Source organism: Panthera pardus, unplaced genomic scaffold (genome assembly GCF_024362965.1).
Source record: "Panthera pardus isolate Hobbes unplaced genomic scaffold, ASM2436296v1 HiC_scaffold_26, whole genome shotgun sequence".
NCBI lineage: Eukaryota > Metazoa > Chordata > Mammalia > Carnivora > Felidae > Panthera > Panthera pardus.
In genome coordinates, this window is record NW_026526832.1 from 24,961,761 (window position 1) to 24,985,601 (window position 23,841).

Here is a 23,841-nt window from a genome sequence, read left to right on the forward strand (position 1 = left end):
ATGAAGATCACATAGTAACTGTGGCAGAGGCAATAATGCTAACCATGCAGTTCATTTGCTCTCCTTCTAGCCTATCTGGTAAATGCACTTTGGTCATAAATGATACTTGTCACTTTCAGATCCAATTATAGAAGAGTACATGTGATTTCTCTATGCTCCTCTTTTCTTCTGCTTTGGCAAATGAGATGTGTTCCACATGGGTATAGCAACAAGACGATGGAGCATCCATCGGCTGGATGCCAGGAGCAGAGCCCCCTCTCCTACCCAATCTCTTGGCTGACTCACAATGAACAGGTAGCATGAGGGGTAAATCTTTGTTGTGTTAAGCCACTGAGATGCTGAGATTAATCCGTCATCACAATATAACCTATTCTATCCTGGCTGACATAGCAACTATTCCTCGGAATTCTCTAAATCAAACCTCAAGTAGAGCTTTGAATGCAGAGTGAAGATTAGCAGGTATTAGAAACAATGATTGCATTTTATTGTCCTTTTTCAATTTGCTGTTAAAAATCAAGTAATCACTCGATTTTATTAAAAATATTTAAGTGTTTTCCTCTTAAATCTGGATAATCTTGTTTAAAATTCCAAACTCTTTTATCTGGATGAAGTTTAAATGCTTTTAAGTCTTTAAGTTTCCTCTTATTTCTAGACTATCTTTCAAGCAAAGGGACTTTCCCTAATAACAAATAACAACATTTCCAAATCTAGTGAGGCAGAGGCCTTGGAGTTGTGTCTCACTCATACTAAAGAAGGTATTTTTATGACATTAAGATAATTGAGCTAATGCTTATAATGTAAAAAAAAAAAAAATAAAAAAAAAAAAAAATAATAATAATGAGAACAGCAGCCCTCTGCCAGCATCATGGTTTATAGAAGACAAAACGAAATGGTGAAAGAAACATTTTTCACAATTCATCCACCCTAGCTGGATCCAAGTGATACAGGAGTAAGCAAACACACTTCAGTGGTTGGGGTTCAAGACTATGAAGTGGGAATAATGTACTGCTTGCTGACTTCCTCATTTCACAGGGATTTGCTGAGGATTAAATGGTTAAAACACTTCGAAGATGACAAATGCTTAAGGGCTAGGCATTATTATTATCTGAAACTATTATTACATCAATTCCTTGTGTAATCAAGTATTATTATTGGAAGCACTGCAAGAAAAGCTAATCTTTGGAGATTTTCAGCTCTATTTGCAGAACAAAGGGGCATGGGTATCATTCATCCTAAGTACTTTAGACATGTGAATCAAGAGTATCTAGACAGTGAGTGAGTATTTCTTGTTTGCCCATATTTCAACTAATAAGAACTTTGTATTTATTGGCATGACCCAAAAAGCAATATGGTACTTTGGGGAGGAAAAAAACTCACAAGATTTAGATTCTAGAATAAGGTAAAACTAAAATGGAACCCACCCAAACATTTTCAGCTGAGATTAAAACCCCTCCTGGCTATTTGAATAAATTGCTCTTTAAGTAATTAAAACTGTAACCTATGGTCTTTAGTAAATTCTAGTAATTTCTCTGTAGTCAATTTCAAGTATTTTCTAGCTGGCTTCTTTCCAAAGAGTACACCTGTGTGTTAGTTGAACAATGTCTTACTGAAAGATGAAATTAACTAATTTTGTTTGATTTGGATCTTGGTTAAAACTCTGAAGTTAGATATTTATATGCAGAGCCACATAAAGAACACTAGCTTAAATTATTCCACCAGGGACTATAATAAGATTTCCATTTAGCTAACAGAACATTAGAATATGCTTAGCTAATGAAAACGATTTATCTCTGTTTTTCTATCAAACACAAGAGTTGGAGGAGGAGCAAAGAACTATTATTTTAAGTATAGAACTTCTAGTGTTTTAACTTTCTTCCCTTTCGTGCTACATCTTCTTCCTAAACTTATTCACTTTTGTTTCTGAACTTTGAAAAGACCTTGATCTATTTTAATTCATGAAACCCAATAAAACATTGTTTTGACTTTAAATAATGGGTCTTTAATGCCTTTGATCCCCCTTTTCCATGTAAAGTAAAAGCCTAATGATTCCTATTAAATGGAGGGAATAAAGTTTATTCCAATAACTTTTCATTTTATGAGGGTAATTTAAGTTTTCACTTTTGTGCATTAATTATATGGGATGTCATAAATGTTGGAAGATGGGAATTTGTTTATGTTTCCAGTTTTGATCTCAGTTAGTTTTTGCTTTGTATGGAATTAACACATAAGAGCACGGGTCCCACCAGCCACTCCTGTCCCACCTCAAGAGTACAGGTGTGTGCAATAAGAAGCCGGTCCCATTCACAACTGTACTACAATTCCTGAACAATCATACTTTCCATGGCCCCACAATGGCCTCCAAGAAGCCCCCATCTTGCTGTCAGAACATGCAAGCTCTCCTCACACTTGGATATGTGGGCTTTACACAGCCTTGAGGAGAAGAAATGTGGCTGATTTCCCCTGCCACCCATGCTCTCTGGGGCCCAAACATGGTCAGGATTGGGAGAAATACTTCAGTTTATGAAAGGAGACTTCTAATTGTACCTCTGTGCCTCTTATATCACCTCCCCAGTTTTTGCAAACTGCCTTGGGGAGTAATAAATAGTAATAAATGTTTGTGATTTTTTGAAAAGAATACTCAGGGGTGTCTGTGTGGCTCAGTCAGTTGAGCATCTGACTCTTGATTTTAGCTCAGGTCGTGATCCCAGGGTTGTGGGATTGAGCCCTATGTCAGGTTTCATGCTCAGTTTAAGATTCTCTCTCTTTCTGCCCCTCTCCCCAGCTTGCACTTTCTCTCTCTCTAAAATAAAATAAAATAAAATAAAATAAAATAAAATAAAATAAAATAAAATAAAAATTCAATTCTACAATTAAAACCTTAGAGAAACAAGTAAGGAGGATAAATAAAACTAAGTATAGAAATATGTATCATGTGAGAAACATTTTTCAAAAAAAAAAAAAAAAGTAGAAGAAATGTGTACTAAAACAGACTGGAATGGATGGAAGGCCCAAGTAGGCACTTAATATTTATGAGGCATGTGATCCATCTAATTTTCATGAGGCACTAAATAAGTATTCATGAGACCTTTAATTAGCCATTTGGTGGTAGTCCCATTTAACCTCCATTTGTTCTCAATGCGCCACTCAGTTTGCATGCTCGTTCTGCAACAGTAGTATCCATGGGACACTAGTGATCCACAGGACTAAAGTTCAAAAAGTAGTATTTGCGTCCTTGCAGGCCATGTGTTCTAAAACTTTAAACATATACATACAAGAAAGTCCTAATTGTATTAATATATATAAAGAGCTCTTATAACTCAATAAGAAAGTATAAACAATAAAAATTCACAAGAATTACAAACATGCAGATTCACAGCAAAAGAAATATATGTTAAAGCATATTTTAGAACTATTTAAGATCAAAGAAAGAGAGAGTCTTTCAGATGTTCTCATAGCCACCCTCTTCTAGCTTCTCCAGTGTTGGGTTAGGACCAGGGAAAGCGGGGGGGGGGGGGGGGGGGGGAAGGCCAATGGATTCTGCACCCTCTTCTCTGTGGGCTATTGGGACAGACAGCTTGATGCTGGCTCTCCAGTCAGCACAGTGTAGTTCCTTGGAAGGCTGTGTATTTTTCAACTTTTATAAGGTTCACCAAAGCAATATTTTTCTAGGCATTCCCAGAGATGGTTTATGTATGCTCCCTTATACTCTTAGATTTCATGTGGCTGCTTCTGTTCTAGTCCTTACCCTGAAAAACTGATGTCTCTGCCCCCAAGGTTTCCCTACTCTGAAGTCATGGTGTCTCCCAGCCCAAAATGAGGAGAATGAACCACTCCACATTCTGCATTACCACCACATTCTGCATTTTTCACACAAATTCAAGAGAAGTCAACAGCCACAATTCTTACAAGAAAGAATTCTGTTGTGAACCCTACTCAGGAGATTCAGTTGCAGAAGAAACTAAGGACCTCATCTAGATAGTCCCATGGTGTGATCCACAGAGAAACTCTTAGAGTATCTATCCCTCCATCCTTCCTTCATTTCTTTCATTTCTTTTTCTACCTTATCTTCAATGTATAGCCTTGCTACTTAAAGTGGGGGGGGGGGGCAGCAACATCGAATCACCTGAGAGTAGTTATGAATGCAGAACGTCAGTCCTACCCCAGAGCAACTTCGTCAGAATCCGCATTTTAACAAGATCCTCTGGCCATTCGAAGGCACATTGAAGTTGGAGAGGTACTGATTTCTAGAACAGAATTTCTGGATTCTCCTGCTCCAGTTTTTCACATCCACATTCATGCTTAGCTGGAGTGGTTCTAGAAAGAAAAGCTTTATTCTTCCTCCTTTCTCCATCAGACTCCACCTTATACAAAGCTGTCCTTGGCAACACTTTAGTCCTATACCCTTCTTTTCTGTTTTCTGTTACCCTTTCTTGTGACCTTTGGCCTTCCCTTCCTGTTGATAAATGTCCACTCAGGCTCATTGGCTCCATTTAGCTTCCTCCCAGAGAGGCTAGAAACATACTCCAAGGATCAGCTGTGGCTAGCTTGAAGGACCTCACCCTGCCTCTTCTAATGCCAGATGTAATTTAATCATTCCCAGAGTTCAGAGGTTTATGACTTGTTTCTTGTAGTTCCAAATGTGCGGTCAAGATGCCCTGGTGTTGAGTTGGCAGGACTAATGGCTTATTTAAATATTTTCCAATTCTGCTCTTTCAGACCACTGCTTCCATGTTGCTATCACTTGGAAATATGAATTTAAGGAAATCATGAGGCTCATGTCAAGTTTGTCTTTAAACTTTTATACTGATTAAGTCAATATTCCAGCAGTTTCCATGAATTAAATCTATTCTGAAAGAAAGAGTATCTGGAATTGGGACCCAAATCTTTCCATAGGTTCTTGAATGTACTTTGTGAGTGTGCTTTTGTTTCCTAGACATGGAAAGAAAATTATATTTGAAGTCCACAAAGTTAGAGGATGACTTTCTGTGTTTCTGGGGTGCTTGGAAAATCCACCTGCATCCACAGAATAAAGTGCTTTCATCTGAATGCACACACATACACACAACTGCTATACTTTATTGTCCAAACTTCTTGTCCCCATCCAAGATGGAAACATACACACACACACACACACACACACACACACACACACACACACAGGTTATCTCTAGGAAGAAAAATCAACTCTAAAACAGGTGATATTACGCATCTTATAGGCATTGGAATATTGAGGACAATTCAGCTGAAAGACATCACTTGTTAAACAACTCAAGACAGTTGATACTGTGGTTTACACAGGCAACAAAAGAAAAACATAGATAAACTGGACTCCATTAAAATTAACAACTTTTGTGCATCAAAGGACACTATCAACAGAATGAAAAGGCAACCATGGCAAGGGGGAAAAAATTCTTTGCAAATCATGTATTTGATAAGAGGTTAGTTAATATCCAGAATATAGAAGGAATACCTACAACCTATCAACAGAAAGGCAAACAGCTCGATTAAAAAGTGGGCAAAGGCTTTTAAAAGACATGTCCCCAAAGAAGATCTATAAATGGTCAATAAACACATGAAAAGATTCTGCACATCACTAGTCATTAGGGAAATACAAATCAAAATCGCAATGAGATACAACTATTAGAATGGCTGTAATTAAAATGTTTTATTCCATTGTCTATATAAACCACAATTTCTTTATCCATTCATCAGCTGATGGACATTTAGGCTCTTTCCATAATTTAGCTATTGTTGAGAGTGCTGCTATAAACATTGGGGTACAAGTGCCCCTATGCATCAGTACTCCTGTATCCCTTGGGTAAATTCCTAGCAGTGCTACTGCTGGGTCATAGGATAGGTCTATTTTTAATTTTTTGAGGAACCTCCACACTGTTTTCCAGAGCAGCTGGACCAGTTTGCATTCCCACCAACAGTGCAAGAGGGTTCCCGTTTCTCCACATCCTCTCCAGCATCTATAGTCTCCTGATTTGTTCATTTTGGCCACTCTGACTGGCATGAGGCGGTATCTGAGTGTGGTTTTGATTTGTATTTCCCTGATGAGGAGTGACGTTGAGCATCTTTTCATGTGCCTGTTGGCCATCTGAATGTCTTCTTTAGAGAAGTGTCTATTCATGTTTTCTGCCCATTTCTTCACTGGATTATTTGTTTTTCGGGTGTGGAGTTTGGTGAGCTCTTTATAGATTTTGGATACTAGCCCTTTGTCTGATATGTCATTTGCAAATATCTTTTCCCATTCCGTTGATTGCCTTTTAGTTTTGTTGATTGTTTCCTTTGCTGTGCAGAATATTATACACAATGGAATACTACGTGGCAATGAGAAAGAATGAAATATGGCCTTTTGTAGCAACATGGATGGAATTGGAGAGTGTTATGCTAAGTGAAATAAGTCATACAGAGGAGGACAGATTCCATATGTTTTCACTCCTATGTGGATCCTGAGAAACTTAACAGAAGACCATGGGGGAGGCGAAGAAAAAAAAATGGTTAGAGAGGGAGGGAGCCAAAACATAAGAGACTCCTAAAAACTGAGAACAAACTGAGGGTTTATGGGGGGTGGGAAGAGGGATGGGTGGGTGATGTGTATTGAGGGCACCTGTTGGGATGAGCACTGGGTATTGTTGTATGGAAACCAATTTGACAATAAATTTCATAATAAAAAAAATGTTTTAAATAGTAGGTACTGGTGAGGATGTGGAGAAATTGGAACACTTGTGCATTGCTGGTGGGAATGTAAAATGGTGTAGTCACTCTGGAAAAGTCTGTTGGTTCTTCCAAAACACTAAACAAAAAATCACCGTATTGGACCAGCCATTCCATTCATAGGTATACACCTGAAAACAGGGACTCAAACAGATACTTGTCTGCCAATGTTCATAGTAGTGTTATCCACAATAGCCAAAAAGTGGAAATAACCTAAGTGTCCATCAACAGGTAGACAAATAGATAAACAAGATGTAGTATATACATACAAAGGAATATTTTTCATTAATAATAATAAAAAAAGAATGAAGTTCTGATGCATACTACAATGTGGGTGAAAACTGAAGACATTATGTCAAGTGAAATTAGCCAGGTAAAAAAAAGTATTATATGATACATTTACATGAAATATCTAGAACATGTAAATTCATAGAGACATAGATAAAGTTTACTAAGAGTTGGAGGGAGGGAAGAATCAGTAATTATTGTTTAATGGGTAGGTCACTAGATTCATACAGACAAGCCATAGACTCCTCCCTCTGAAGAAAGGAATCTCAAAGAATTTGGGGCCATGTTTTAAAATCACCACACCTTCGAGGCACCTGGGTGGCTCAGTCGGTTGAGCATCGGACTTCGGCTCAGGTCACGATCTCTCGGCTCCTGAGTTTGAGACCCGTGTCGGGCTCTGTGCTGACAGCTCAGAGCCTGCAGCCTGCTTTGGATTCTGTGTCTCCCTCTCTCTCTGCCCCTAACCCACTCTCATTCTGTGTCTGTCTCTCTCAAAAAAATAAATAAACATTAAAAAACAAATTAAAATCACCACACTCTCAGGAGTGGGTTGAATTGTGTCTCCCAAAAAGAGCTGCCCAAAATCCTAAACCTTGGTACTGTGAATGTGTCCTTGTTTGGAAATAGGGTCTTTGCAGATCTAATTAAGTTAAGGGTCTTGGTATGACATTATCCTGAATTTAGGGTAGGCCCTAAATCCAATAACTGATGTCCTAATTAGAGAAAGGAGAGAGAAAGTTAAGATGCACAGCCATAGAGACATGGGAAAGAAAGCCATGTGAAGATGTAGGCAAAGACTGGAGTTATGACAAGCCAAGGAATGGCAGGACCAGCAGAGGCTGGGAGAGGCAAGGAAGGATTCTTCCCTAGAGACTTCAGATGGAACATAGCCCTGCCAACACCTTGAATTCAAACTTCTGGCCTCCAAAACTGTGATAGAATACATTCCTGCTGTTTTAGGCTGCCAAGTTTATGAAAATTTGTTATGGCAGCACTAGGAAACTAATATACTACACCTGTGAAGAAATGAAGAATGGCGTAAGCTTTTAGCTTTTACCTCTTCCAGTCAATTTGGGGATTTGGAGGGTGCTGCTGTCAGTAGAGAATCTCTCTCCTCTACTCTTCTTACAATATGGCAGGGTCTCTGATACAGCACTGTCTACCTTTGACAATCCCCGGTGGCAAATCAAGTTCAAGAGCCCTCCGGCTGTCACTCTGCTCGTGATATCCCCATTGTTCCAAATAAGAAATTGTTGATTTTGCCCCTCAGGATGGGCCATCCACTTTAGAGAACTCTGTTCTGCCAGCTTTCTCTGAGATATCCAGACACACACATCATCTCATGGTTCCTCTTGTTCAACCTCCACTGCATTTCCTCATAGTTTGTGGTTCGAGGTTATAGATGTTTCCTTTTTTGTTGAATATGGAAATATGCCTGATTTTTGTTTTCATTGCTGCTTTGATTTAATCTCCAAGATGAGAAGGTGGCACCATCTTAACTTTATTCTGCCATTTAAAAACCCACTTAAAAATCATGCCATCCCAAATTGTGATGTTCTACAGAAGAGATTAGCAAACTCTTCCTGTCAAGGACCAGACAGTAAATATTTTAGGTTTTGCGCTGCAACCACTCGAGCATGGCTGTTTTCCCATCAAACTTAGTTTATGGACAACAATGTAATATAGTAGAGGCAACGCGATGTGATTTTCGAGACTGGATAATGAAAGGCATGCAGCTTCTGTCCTGTTTTTGGAGACACAGCCACTGTGTAAACAGTCCAGCCACCCTGGAGAGTCCAGCCATGTTGGAGAGTCTTTAAATTCCTTAATGAGATACTACACACAGAGACACATGAGGGAAGCTCCTCCTCACTGCCACCAGCACCAAATATTTCTAGCCCTGTGCTCTCCATCACCACCATCACCAGCCACATGTGGCTATGGAGCACTTGACATGTGGCTGGAGCACCTGAAGAACCAAATATTAAATTTTGGTTTACTTTAACATCAGAGCTAATGTAAAATACAACATAACTAATTTTTACACTAATGGCACGTTGAAATGGTAACATTTTGGATATAGTGGGTAAAATAAAATATGTTAAAAATTAATTTTACCTATTTCTTTTTCCTTTTTTTAAAATGTGGCTACTAGAAAATTCTAAATTAATTATGGATCACATTGCATATTTTTTAAATATTTATTTATTATTTGTTTTAAAACCATTAAAACCAGTATGATTAACATGGTGTTATATTAGTTTCAGGTATACAATATTGTGATTTAAAAATTCAATAAATACATTACTCAGTGCTCATCAGGATAAGTGTACTTTTAATCCCCTTCACCTATTTCACCCAGCCCCCTTCCACCTCCCCTCTGGCAACCAGTTTGTTCTCTGAGTCTGTTTTTTTTTTTTTTGTCTCTTTTTTTTTAGTTTGTTCATTTGTTTTGTTTCTTAAATTCCACATATGAATGAAATCATATGGTGTTTGTCTTTTTCTGACTGACTTAATTCATTTAACATTATATCCTCTAGATCCATCCATGTTGTTACAAATGACTAGATTTCATTCTTTTTTGTGGCTGAATAATATTCCATTATATGTGTATACTACATCTTCTTTATTCATCTATCAAGGGACACTTGGGCTGCTTCCATATCTTGGCTATTGCAAATAATACTGCAATAAACATAGGGGTACAGATACGTTTTCAAATTAGTGTTTTCGTTTTCTTTGGGTAAATACCCAGTAATATAATTCCTTTATATTTCTATTGGAAAGAGCTTCTCAAGCACCATCTCCGGGTTCAGGAGCCCAGAGCTGGGGACCTGAGCAGATGTCGCCCACCTCACCAGGTAAGTCACATGACCTTCCACAGGCCTTCCATGCCTCTTTTCTGTCCCCAGGCATGGAACAGACCCAAAGTGCACAGTGGGTCCTGGTGGAAGTTGAAGGATACTTTGCCTGATGCTTATTGCTCCTTTAGAGCACTAAGGCATTTTAGAACGATTTTAGTTGTTTGCTTTAAATACCTGCTAGTCTCATTATTAACTGTGTGATCTTCAGCGTGTTACTATCCCTCTCTGAACACCTTATTCTTCATGTCTAAAATAAATGATTTATTGTGAATCCATTGAACCCACCCTACTAGATCTGTGAACTTCTTAAAAATGCGATGTGATCCCTACCTGGCAGACATGTCCTGAGGATCAACTGTCAGGGTGTAAGTAGCCCAACATCTAATGCTAAATAAGCAAATAAACAATATTCAGTGCCTAAAGGTTCTGAAGGAGCAGGAAGGAAAAGCCCTAGAGAAGACAGTAGTAACTGAAGAGTTAACATCTGTGTGTGTGCACGTGTTTATATGTGTGTGCACGCATGTGTGCACACATATGTATGAGTGCATGTGTATGCTACTTGAGGGGGATGGGGTGCAGGAAACCAACAATAAGCAAATAAACAAATAAATACATAACTTGAACTGGGGTCTGTACTGTGAGGAAGAATGAAGTAGGACAAGGAGTTACTGAGCACCAGGGTGGAGACGCTGGTTGGGGAAGGCTTCTTGCCACAGGGACCTCCCCTGAGGGTCAGTGCCAGCCATGTCTCCACTTTGTTACGTTCCAGGCCTGCGGGGATATAGCCTTTGGGAAGAAACCTGTCCTTTAACACTGCCTCATTTTACTTTTCCTGTATCCACCTACACTGTTTCTTTTTACTCCAAAAACTTTCGTGTAACCAGAATCACCAGAGCAGTGCAACTTTCTAAGAAAACAATTTAACTAAAGCCAGTTGGCCTAAAATCAATCCCTCTAAAGTGAATTTGCATATAGGCAACTTGCTCAGGGGTTCATGTACCAGATGCTCCTTCCACTTCCCTTTTTTAAAAAATAACTATTAGAGCATTTTCTATGAAGTCTCTTGTGAAATTTAGGTTTTTGCTAATTGCTTTCTGTTTCAGTCATTTGCTAAAGGTATTTCCTATTTTCGTGTTTCTGATAAGCATGTATGTGATTCTTCCCATATGATTCATCAAACGGATCACTTTTGCAATTTTCTACCTGGTTCCTTTATACCTGTGTGTCTCTCTGGGTTTACCTACACAAATCACCCCTCCTGTGTTTGATGCATTTAATGCAGATTACTACTGAGACCAACACAAACCATTCTGCAGAAAGCTTCCTAGTGGAAAGTTTATACTATGTGCCTCTAACTTTGTAAAGTGGAAAAGTAAGATGACAATACCCATGTGGGTGTGCCACACATGTCCACAGGAAGCCCATTTGGCAAGGGTGAGTTGCCGAAGCCCACATGTGTGGGCAGAGCCTGGGCCGCAGGTTTTCTGACTCCGAACTCAGTGCTTCAGTGAAGCATTCTACGCTGCCTCCATTAATAATTTTGCAAATGTACTGATTATGCTGCTAATTAGTTAAATAAGACACAGCTGATCTACCATTTGCTCAAACACGGTCTCATTTGAACTTCCAAAATGTCCTTTCTTGTTACCACTACCCCTTTAATGAGGAGGAAACTTGATTGAATGAATGAACAAATTAATTACAGAAAATGGAGTTTATAAACTTAGTCCAAGGATGGAAAAAAAGAAAAACTGAGGCCAGGAAATCGTTGAACAAAGTAACAAACAAACATCCTCCTTTAGAACATCTAAGCAAGTTGTTCCCAGACAGGGGAGATTTTGTACCCCCATGGGCGTCTAGAAATGTCTGGAAACAGGGGCGCCTGGGTGGCTCAGTTGGTTGAATGTCCGACTTCAGCTAGGGCATGAGCTCACAGTTCATGAGTTCGAGCCCCACATTGGGCTTGTTGCTGTCAGCCTGTCAGCACAGAGCCCACTTCAGATCCTCTGTCCTCCTCTCTCTGCCCTTCCCCTGCATGCACGCTCCCAAAAATAAATACATATTTAAAAAAAGAAATGTCTGGAAACATTTTTTACTGTCACATTGGGGAGAGGATGCTAGTGGCATCTAATAGGTAGAGACCGCAGATGCTGCGAAAACACCCTACAATGCATAGGACAGCCCCCTCCCACGAAAGTACTATCTGGCCCCAAATGCCAATAGTCGCTGAGGCTGAAAAACCTTGACTTAAGGGCTGCGTGTTCAAGGAGGTAAAAATTCGATGTATGCTGAGGACAAACTGCTCTTTAAGGAAATGGTCTTCTCTGTGTAACCTGTTTTCCCAACAGGGCCTTTACATGTTTTGCCATTTACGGCCAAGCCCCCATATCAGAAAGAAATCCATGTTCCTCTGTCCATTTTCCCAGCCTGCAGTCTTGGGTGAGGTTCTGTTTTGCTTGTCTGTTTTCTCTGGCACAGCCCCCTCTCCACCAAGTCTCTTTAAATGAGCTTAACTCTGGCTCTCAGTGGAAAGAAAGGCCATTATGGCCTCAGGCTTTGTCCCTGCTCCCAGACCTGCTGTCTGCTTGTCTGAGTGAGGCTCCCCGGTCAGCCAGAGCGGGTGGGATCTCTGGCTGAATCTATTCCCTTTCGGACAAGGCAAGCCCAGGAACCAAAGGAGGCAAGGGAGGGTTTTCTATTTCTTTCCATCTGTCCTTCCAACACCATGCTCCCCATATCTCTGGTCTTCCTCTTCTGTCTTCCCTCCCTCACTCTTACAGATGACCTGTGATATCCTTATCCCTGGTTTTCTGGGCAGCCCGCCCCATCAGTGTCTAGACCTCAGGGCTCCTTTCTTTTTTTCTTCCTTTTAAACCTCATCCTCAGATAGGGTCTCTCAGGAAAGAGTCAAGATGCTGATGAGTGATAATTAGTGTCTGACCCCTTCCAGGCAGACTAAGGACTTTGCCTTAGCTCACAGGCTAATGGTGGGCTATCAGACATTCTAACACAAAGTGCTTCCCCATCCTTCACCCTGCCAGCTTTCAGATCTCCTTTCTAGCACTAGGAGGAGAAGAAGGGATTGTTCATGCTCAGTAGAACAATGGAAAACATGCTCATAACTCCAGGTGACCCAGCCGGCTTCTAATGGTGCCTGCATGAAACACAGGGCTGTAGACCCTAAGTCTGGTCTCCTCAGTGAAGAGACACCGGCACCTGCTTGGTGGGGGTGAGGGGCAGAACCCTCACAACATATCCCATGTTCTTAAGCCAGTGTTTCTCAGACAGGAGAGTGCATCAGGAGCCCCTCTTTTGCTTCCAGCAAAAGGCAGCCATCCCAGCAACCCAGAAGGGGACTGCTGTCCTCCACTCTGGGGAAGGCATTCCTCTTTCTCCCCTTCGGTCTCTGGTGCTTGGAGCTGCATGGTTTGATGCAAGTTGGAGTCCTCACCAGCTCTCCTTGGTGAAAGCCAGGGACTTGCCCTGCGTGACTTGCGTGCCCTGCGTGACTTGCCCTCACGCAGTCAGCATCTTCCTCGGTGAGGACACTCCCCAGCAGGGAGTAAATGACTTTAAAAATCAGTGTTACTTAGCATGCAGTGCCATGTTACCAGAATATCAAAGTTTGGAAGTGATTTTCCATATAATTCAAGAGGTAAAATAAAATTGAGAAAATGTTAAATTTTTTGTTGTTGTTTTGGCCCAAATTATGCTCTACTATCTATGTGCTTCTTCAGCCTATTGAACTTTACCCTGAATTAATCATTCTGATTCCAGGTAAAGTTTTAACATTACCTACTACTGGCTCCACACCATGTTTCACACAGTAATCACGGCCAAGTTTACTTCACTTCACGCCAGCTGTGGCAAAGTAGGACAATTACCTAACGCACCCCCAACAAATGATGTGACACTTATCTTAGGGCCTGCCTTGATGTTATCACTGCCATGGTCATCTGATGTTATTACTGTCTCCATCTAAGCCTCCTTAACCCAGCTGGCCACTCCCTGCCCTTTCCTTGAAACTCCCACAGCGATGCTACCACACTCCGTCCAAAGTTTTGCTTTGCTTGTTTTGTTTTCATAGGACATGTATGTGTTTCCAATAACTTTTTAATTTTTAAATCAGTGAAGCAGCAAAGCTCCCAAAAGTGCATTGGTTTGGGGTGTTCTCCATCCACAGATTCAAGGCATAATAATTAAAGATCATGGGGATTATGACCAATGATGGATTGTCCTATTCTAAATTAGAAGTAGAACCAGACAGACTGACTGCTCCCTCTTGCACCTCACACTAAGCCCTCCCAGGATGGCTGTGACCACCATAACACAAAGCAAGGACTCTGGAAGTATAGGAGAAGCAGTGATTACTAAAATCCAAGGAGATACTGAAAAATTGGTAACCTTAAGGTTGGGTAGGATTTCAAACAGTATAGAACAGGATAAAGGGCCCCCAGGAAATGGAACAACGTCTCCAGCCTGACACCATGGTAGAGAAAGACTTGCAAAAACAAACTAGCCCATCAGTATTGTTGGAGATGGAAGCTCTGGGGTGCAGGAGGGCACCTAAGGAGAGGCTAGGTAGTTGGGTCAGAGAAGACAATGCAGAGCTCTAGATGATGAGCTGGATGTGGACTTTATTCTGTGTGGATTACAATAAGTGACAGGTTTTGGAACTTTAACTAGGACATTTGCTGCCAAGAGGAGAGGAGGGGGAGGGGAACTCTGTAGCAAAGTGAGCAGATCGAAGTCAGGTTGGATTGGTAGAGTAGGGCTGAAATGCTGGTATGAAGCCAAAGCCAAAGCCAAAGATAAGGCAATGCATATCAAAATATTTTCCCAGTGCAAGGTCTAAGGTAGTCACTCAACAAATATTTACTGAAGTTGATGGTTCCAGGATTTGGAGTGTAAGTGACTGGTGATGACATTCACTGGGATCAGGAAAAGAAAACTGGGCACTGGGAGGGAGATTGTAGGGTAAGCCATGGGCATGTTGCGTTTGAGGTGCTTAAGAAACATCCAGGTGACGATGACTAATTGGCATTGGAGATACAAATCTGGAGCTCAGGAGAGAGGTGTAGGACGGAGAGGAAATCATCAGTGTTTAGGGCATAGGTGAAATCACAAAAATAAACGATATCTTCTGATAACCGGAAACCTCATGGTTCTTCTGGGATTCTTGTGTTTGCTCCTTTAACTGACTAATTTATCATTTTCTAAGAGCCTCCATTGTACAACATATGGGAAGAAGATATGGCTCAGCCCACAACAAGCTTGACATACAGCTCATTCGTGTGCACACGTCTGCAAAGAGTTACCTGCAGTATAACCCATAAGTAGCACTGTGTTCTGGTGACACATAAAAAACAGGGAGCCTAGTTCTATCTTAGAAGTAAAGATAAAGGTGGGAAATCATGGAATTGTTCACAAAAGAAAAAACACCAAAACAGAGCCTTGAAATCTAAATGGGTCTTGGGGATTTCTTTTGTCATTGTGGTGACTGTTTTTTCCAGGCAGAAGGGGCCACCTAAGCAAAGATGATAAGACACCAGGTGGCCTGAGTTTGAACTGTTTGAAAGCTGGAGCAGTGTGCCAGAAAGATGAGTGTGACATGACTGGATCTGTGTTTTGGGAAGGCACTTCTGGTGGCAAGTGTGGATGGTGGATTAGAGCCTGCAAAGATGCCTTAACTAAGAGCTTCGTGCCAAAATGCCTTCCTTCTCATCCCTTTGTCTGCTTCCCAAAGGCCTCAGGAGGGCTGGGCTCTGAAGACCCCCATTTGTGAATGAGGTGAACCATTAGAATAGGCTTAGACCTGAACGTACACGTGAATGCCTTCGTGGCCAGCAGAATGCCAGGCAGGTACAGACACAGCACTGGGGGGAATAAAACTAAGGCTGCTCAAGAAAGTAGCTCAATGATTTGGTCCAATTTGTACTTACAAGTTGGTTTATCATAAATGAGATTTCTTCCAATCATTACTAGTTTTGCATTTGGCTTCCTAAATCCCCTCTGTTTTCTAAAGAATTGTTTTATGTGTCAACACTGGCCATGGCTCCAGCCACAATCCCAGCCCCAGCCCCAGCTACAGGGAAAATGCAAAGCTCCTAACTTTGAGGGACCCAAAGGGAGGGTGCCTAAGCTCAGTATAGATGCTCTTGCCAGGCTTTCCACTCGATAACTTGCATTTTAACAACTGTTAACACAAAACATCATGCTACAAAATTCGAGGGGATTTGCAAAGAAACTTTCTGGCCTAATATAGTCCCTAAATTGTATCTCAGAATATGGGATCAGGATTCAAGAGTTTTAACTATCCAAAACTTTTTTTTAAGTGCTGATTTAATTGCTATTATGTTTAGCTGCATTTTCACACATGTGCATTTTGCACATATGTAACCAAATGAACTGGAGGCTGAATTTCTAGAGTAATTTCTTAAGAGCCAAGAAATGAGAATGGGGGATTTTATTCCACAGTTCAAGATGCACCAGCCCTAGCATGTCTGGCAACAGAGAGAAGCACAGCCACAAAAAGGACTGTCCTGGGGCATCTGGGTGGCTCAGTTGGTTGGGCCTCTTACTTTGGCTCACCTTATGATCTCACATTCATGGGTTCAAGCTCCACATCAGGCTCTGTTCAATCAGTGCAGAGCCTGCTTTGGATTCTGTCTCCCTCTCTCTCTTTCGAAAGTAAATAAACATTAAAAAAAAAAAAAAAAAAAAAAAAAGGACTGTCCTTTGCAATGCTGGGATACCTCTACCTGTGAATTCTCTAAGCATAAAAATACATTGTTCGATCTGGGCCTTGGAAAGTAACCTCCATCCCACAGTGGATGATGGTGTTAGACCAGGTTCTGCATAAGAAAATTTTCAAACAATGATGACAGTCTAGCATGTGCCTTCTGAGTCCCATCTCTGCCTTCGTTCTCAGCATCTCCTCTCCTCTGGTCTACAACTAATGCCTTAGAGGGAGGTTTCTGAAATTTCCTACTAAGTAGCAACCCACATTGACTCTCCAGAGCACTGCCATCCATCCATCCAGTGCAGAGTGTGGAAGAGAGGTGTTTCCTCTAGGAAACCCCAGCAAAGCCTAGCAGGACTTCCACTTTCACTGCATATGGGAGTGTATGCTGAGGGTCTCCCTAGTAAGAGATCCTACTAAGAAAAACACCCTGCTAACCAGTAGAGTCAGTGTTACCATTTACTCCCTCATAGGGCTTTATTATTCCACAAAGCTTATTTTCACCTTATATCTGAATTGTAAAAAGACATTTTAACCCCAGAAAGTCTATTATAATGTTCACCAAATTTACTACATTTAAAAAATTTGGTATATAAACCTACCATTTGTAACAACAGATGAAAGTGAACTTATTTACCCCTTTCTTTCTTATGTTTTATTTTCTTCCAATGTTAGAACAAGAAAGAGCACTGGATGAAGAGGCCAGAGTTCTGTATTTCAGTCTGAACTCTGCCAATAATGCTGGAAACCTCTGAAGGTGAATCAGCCCTTCTAAGGTTCAGATTCCTGGCCTCTCAAAAGGCACAGAAACTTTCTCAGCCACATGCCCCACAAGACTGTTGTGAGCTTCAGACAGGAACGGTGTCTGTGAAAACAGTCTAAAACCCATCGTGAGCCAGAGCAAAGAAAGGGAGCCTCAGATTTTCCACAGATATTCCACATCAAACATCACGTCGTTTCAGTGTACTTAATTTCCTTTGATATTGTCCATAGCTTTGGCCTTAAATAGTTCACATTCTTAGAATTAATTTAATAATAATCTGATAGCTGCTTGTGCTTCCTGCAATATTTATAGCCAACTATGAAGACAATAACCTTCTCACCTAAGAACTAAAGACTATGATGGTTATTATTCCATATTTAAATCCACTTAAGTCGTGTAGTATCAGACCATCACTGAAACCATTTCAGATCTAAGAGATTTGCCAATGTGTCCTCATGTACTGTCTGCTCCTGTTGGATCATTCTTTGAGTCCACCAACACTGACTAAGCAAACACTCCACAGAGAGCTAGCCACAGAGACCATGCAGCTGCTGGGAACTAAGAATTGAGTGAGAAGGGGGATAATGAGGAGCATGCCTTATAGATAGTAAATTTTTGGAGCATTTTGAGAGAAATCTTTTTTTTCGCAAACCTTCTTTTCAGATTTCCATACTTTATCATTAAAAATGACAACGATTGCCAAAATGTGTCCTTGGCAGTAGAGATCATATTTGGTCTAGTAAAAATCTTAGCAGCTTTGTCTTTTAACCAACAGCTCATCTAAAACCTTTCATCAAATTCAGAATGTGAGAGAAATTACAGTGAAATCTGGAGAGCTGGAGACCAAAATCAGCTGATAGAAAATTAAGTTTTGCTGCAAGCAGCCTCCTGTGCAAAAACATCTGCTCGGAGCAATGTCTGTGGTGCTGAATGCAAAAGCACCAGGTACAAGGAGCAATGATTAAACTAGATCAAATCCAGGAGTGTGTCCTGGGACTAGAGAGAGGGGTCTTCCAAAAATCTGAGTTTTGTTTTCATCTATAATTGTGCGAAGAAATAGAAATTCCATTACGTGAAATCTGGGCACCTTTTTGGCTGCATAAGAACCATGTGTACAATTACTATAAGCTGTTATACCTAGTCAATTCTAGATCACAGGGAAAGAAGCATAGATACCTTGTAACAATAGTTAATGATCTCCTAATGAAGTAGCATTTCTGTACTTCATTGATAAGGACAATTTAAATATTTGTAACTGGGGGCGCCCGGGTGACTCAGTCAGTTAAGTGTCTGACTTACACTCAGTCATGATCTCATGGTTCGTGAGTTCAAGTCCCACGTCGGACTCTGTGCTGACAGCTCGGAGCCTGGAGTCTGCTTCAGATTCTGTATCTCCCTCTCTCTCTGTGCCTCCCCGACTCACACTCTCTGTCTCAAAAATAAATAAAAATTTTTTTAAAATTAAAAAAAATAATTATTTATAACTGATTATTTGAGTTTCATTTATCCATTAAACAAATATCTGTAATACTGAAGAGTATGCTCCTGTTTGGGTTTATATCTTGAGGAAAATTTGAATTGTCTTAATATTTGCTAACCATGTCTAGAATTCAAGCACCATATTTTCAAATTAAGCTTGCTTTTGCTTGAGATCTTTCCTTTAAAAATATATAGACTTAGCTGAATAATCTATATTTTATTGTATTTTAAGCAAATACAGAAGGAAGCTTTTAGGAAAAAGTTAGCATGCACTGTTTTCTTTTTCCCAATAGCTTTAGAGGAAAATAGTGTGATCAGTCAAAAGCAAATGACTGAAAGGATTGACAGGTTGTAATACTGTAGGTCCAGGAATTGGGGGGTAAACCACACTGTCTTCTTCAAGGACTGCAGAGAAGAGATTAGCTCCCTGTATTTCCAGCAGCATGGCAGATTCAATCCTCTGAATGAAACACCCTGGTAAACACCACTACAATTTCTGAATAAAATATTTTAAGCACTTCTTTAACTTGACAAAAGGGTCAGGAATCTTCAGAAGAAGAAAAAAAATGGGGAACAAAATGAATACCAAAGTCAGCTAACTGAAACCACATAAGCACTAGAACACATGTGTGATCTCCATTTTCACTTCAACAGAGAAAAAAAAAATCTTGCTGCAACTCAAAATCCAAAGGCAATAAAACTGGGAGAAAATATTCGCGACAGTATCACAGATAAAGGGCTCCTAACTCTAATTTTAAAGAACTTCTAAAATTTGGGAGGAAAAATGGGCAAAAACACAGACAATTCACAAAAAGAGATACAAAAGTGGCTCCAAAACATATGAAAAGGTGTTGTCCTTACTCATGATAGGAAGAATAGGCGTTAAAACCACACTGAAATGCCATTTCTTACCCAATAGATTAGCAAAATTTGAAAACGTGGCAATGTGCTCTGCTGGCAAGGCTATGGTTAGTTTATGGTTTCATACTTTGCTGGTGAAGCTTCAAAAGGGAAAGAACCCTGTGTGAAGAAGAGTTTGGCAACATGTAACAGAACCACGTATGTTCCTTCAACCCAAAAATCTCCCTAGAAATGCTAGAAATTCACCTAAAGTATCCTCTAGGATACACTCTCTAGGTTGCATGTTCCAACAAGGTGCATGTGACCCTTCGGGTCTTAGGGTAATTCTATTTTTAATTTTTTGAGGAACCTCTACAATGTTTTCCTGAGTGGCTGCACCAGTTTGTACTCCTACCAGCAGTGGAAAAGAGTTCCCTTTTCTCCACATCCTTGCCAACATCTGTTGTTGCCTGAGTTGTTAATTTTAGCCATTCTGACAGGTGTGAGGTGGAATGAATCTCTTTGTGGTTTTGATTAGTATTTCTGATGATGAGTCATGTTGAGCATCTTTTCTCATGTCTGTTAGCCATCTGGATGTCTTCTTTGGAAAAGTGTCTGTTCATGTCTTCTGCCCATTTCTTCACTGGATTATTTGTGTTTTGGGTGTTGAGTTTGGTAAGTTCTTTATACATTTTGGATACTAACCCTTTATCTAATATGCCATTTGCAAATATCTTCTTCCATTCTGATAGTTGCCTTTTAGTTTTTGTTGATTATTTCCTTAGCTGTGCAGAAGCTTTTTATCTTGGTGAGGTCCCAGTAGTTCGTTTTTGCTTTTGTTTCCCTTGTCTCCCGAGACAAGGTCAAAGAGGTTGCTGCCTATTTCCTCCTATAGGATTTTGATGATTTCCTGTCTCACATTTAAGTCTTTCATCCATTTTGAATTTATTTTTGTGTATGATGAAAGAAAGTGACCCAGTTTTATTCTTTTGCACGTTGCTGTTGCTGTCCAGTTTTCCCAGCACCATCTGCTGAAGAGACTGTCTTTTTTTCCACTGGATATTCTTTCCTGCTTTTTTGAAGATCAGTTGGCCATACATTTGTGAGTCCATTTCTGGGCTCTCTATTCTGTTCCATTGATCTATATGTCTGTTTTTATGTCAATACCATATTGTCTTGGTGCAGCTTGAAATCTGGAATTGTGATGCCTCCAGATTTGGTTTTCTTTTTCAGGATTTCTTTGGGTATTTGGGGTATATTCTGGTTCCATACAAATTTTAGAATTGTGTGGTCCAGTTCTGTGAAGAATGCTGGTGTTATTTTGATAGGGATTTCATTAAATGTGAGATTGCGTTGGGTACTACAGACATTTTAACAATATTTGTTCTTCCAATCCATAAGCATGGAATGTTTTTCCATTTCTTTGTGCCTTCTTCAATTTCTTTCATAAACTTTCTATAGTTGTCAGAACTTTTACCTCTTTGGTTAGGTTTGTTCCCAGGTACTTTGTGATTTTCGGTACAGATGTAAATGGGATCTGTTCCTTGATTTCTCTTTCTGCTGCTGCATTATTGGTGTATAGAAATACAACCAATTTCTATACACTGATTTTATACCCTGCGACTGCAAATTCATGTATCAGTTCTAACAGTTTTTTGGTGGAGTTTTTCAGTTTTTCCACATAGAGTATCATGTCATTTGCGAAGAGTAAAAGTTTGGCTTCTTCCTTGCCAATTTGTATGTCTTTTATTTCTTTTTGTTGTCTGATTGCTGAGGCCAGGACTTCCAGTACTATGTTGAACAATAGTGGTGAGAGTGGACCTCCCTGTCATGTTCCTGACCTTAGGGGGAAAGCTCTCAGTTTTTCCCCATTAAGGATAATACCTGGGTCTCTTGTATATGGCCTTTATGATGTTGAGGTGTGTTCACCCTATCCCTACTTTCTTTTTCTTTTTAAATTTATTTATTTAAATTCAGGATTTCTATGTTAACTAACATACAGTGTAGTATTGGTTTCAGGATTCATCACTCAAATATAATACCCAGTGCTCATCCCAATAAGTGCCCTCCTTAATGCCCATCACCCATTTGGCCCATCCCCCTGCCCACCTCCCCTCCAGCAACCCTCAGTTTGTTCTCTGTATTTAAGAGTCTCTTATGGTTCATCTCCCTGTTTTTAACATATCTTTCCTTCCCTTCACCTGTGTTTATCTGTTTTGTTTCTTAAATTCCGCATATGATCCCTACTTTCTTGAGGGTTTTTATCAATTAAGCATGCTGTATTTCATCAAATTCTTTTTTTGCATCTATTGAGAGGATCTTATGGTTCTTATCCTTTCTTTTATTAATGTATTGTTTCATGTTGATTTATTTGTGAATTAAGGCAAACAACAAAAACAAGAAACAAAACAATAGGGCTTCTAAGAATCTTAAGGGCCTTGTCCCATTGACTGCAGTCCCTCAGGGAGGTTAGGTAGAGGAGGGCGTATCTAGAGATTTGTGAGTGAGACTTTGGTCTAATGGAGATGCTTATAAATTGAAACAAAAGCTCACAACATTTTTAAAGGAAGCATATCAACTTAGACAAAAAAGAGTGATACTCAATGGGGTGCCTGGGTGGCTCAGTCGGTTGAGCATCCAACTTCAGCTCAGGACATGGTCTCAGGATTTGTGGTTTTGAGCCCTATACCGGGCTTGCTGCTGACAGCACAGAGCCCACTTTGGATCCTCTCTCTGTCCTTCCCCCACTTGCTCTCTCTCACCCTCTGTCTCTCAAAAAATAAATAACAATATTAAAACAAAACAAAAGGAATGATACTCAAGGAATTGTACCTGAGGGATGGTACCCCACAGAGGACCTTCACCTGCACCTGGACCTGATCTAGATGGTGAGATACTGACTTCAAGCTGATTTCTAAAGGGATGAGAATGGATGGTCTTAGGGATAAGGGATGGATGTATTTCACACATGTAAGGGGTGGCAACTCTTATGGCCAGAGGGCAGACTGGGACGGGCAGAGTCTTTTCCAAATATGGGAGCAACAATACTGTCATTCCATTTGCCCTCCTCAGAATGTGACTTTGACTCTTCTCTCATCAATAGAGAAGGTCTGTAAGAGGGTTTCCAGATGTAACAAGTGAGAAAATACAGGAAACCCAAAAAATTTTTTAGTATACGTATGACCTGAAAGTTGCATGGGACACACTTAATACTAAAAAATATTGTTATCTGAAATTCAAATATAACTAAGCATTTTTGTATTTTATCTGGCAACCCTAGAATTTCTCCCCTTAAGTCTGGGCGGGCTTGTGATTACGGCTGAGATGATGCTATGTGAGTTCCTGGGCTAGGTCATAAAAGGTGGTACAGCTGCCTGGTTCTCTCTCCTAGGTTGTTTGCTGGTTGGAACACAGTCACCATGCTGTGAGTCACTAGCCTGTGGTGCACATGGACAGGAATGGGGGTGCTGGCCAATAGCTCTGGCTAAGCTACCAGACAGCAGCTGGTACCAGCTTGCTAGCCATGTGTGAGAGTGATCTTAAAAGTGAATCTTGGGGTGCCCAGCTGGCTGGGTCAGTGGAGCGTGTGACTCTTGATTTCAGGGTTGTGAGTTCAAGCTCTGTGTGGTGTAGAGATTGCTTAAAAAAAAAAAAAATCTTTTAAAAAAAGAGTCAATCTTTATTCCAGACCATCGCTGAGCCAGCCCAGCTCTGCCACTAAGTTTTAGGGCTGTTTGTTTTTTGTTTTGTTTTGCTTTTAGGTTTCATTTATTTATTTTGAGAGAGAAATAGAGAGCATGAGTAGAGGAGGGAGGACAGAGAGAGAGGGAAAGAGAGAGAATCCCAAGTGGTTTCCGTGAGCAGTCAGTATGCAGAGCCTAATTCGGCGATCGAACTCATGAAGCCATGAAATCATGATCTGAGCCGAAATCAAGAGTCAGTTGCTTGATGGACTGAACCACCCAGGCACCCCAAGTTTTAGGGTTGTTTGTTATGTAACAATAAGGTAACTAGAAAAACAGGTCACATGTTATATCAATCAGGGTTCTCCAGAAAAATGAAACCCAACAGTGTAATTATATACACACAACATATAAAGACAGAGAGAGAGAGAGAGAGAGACAAAGAGACCAAGAAGGATTAAG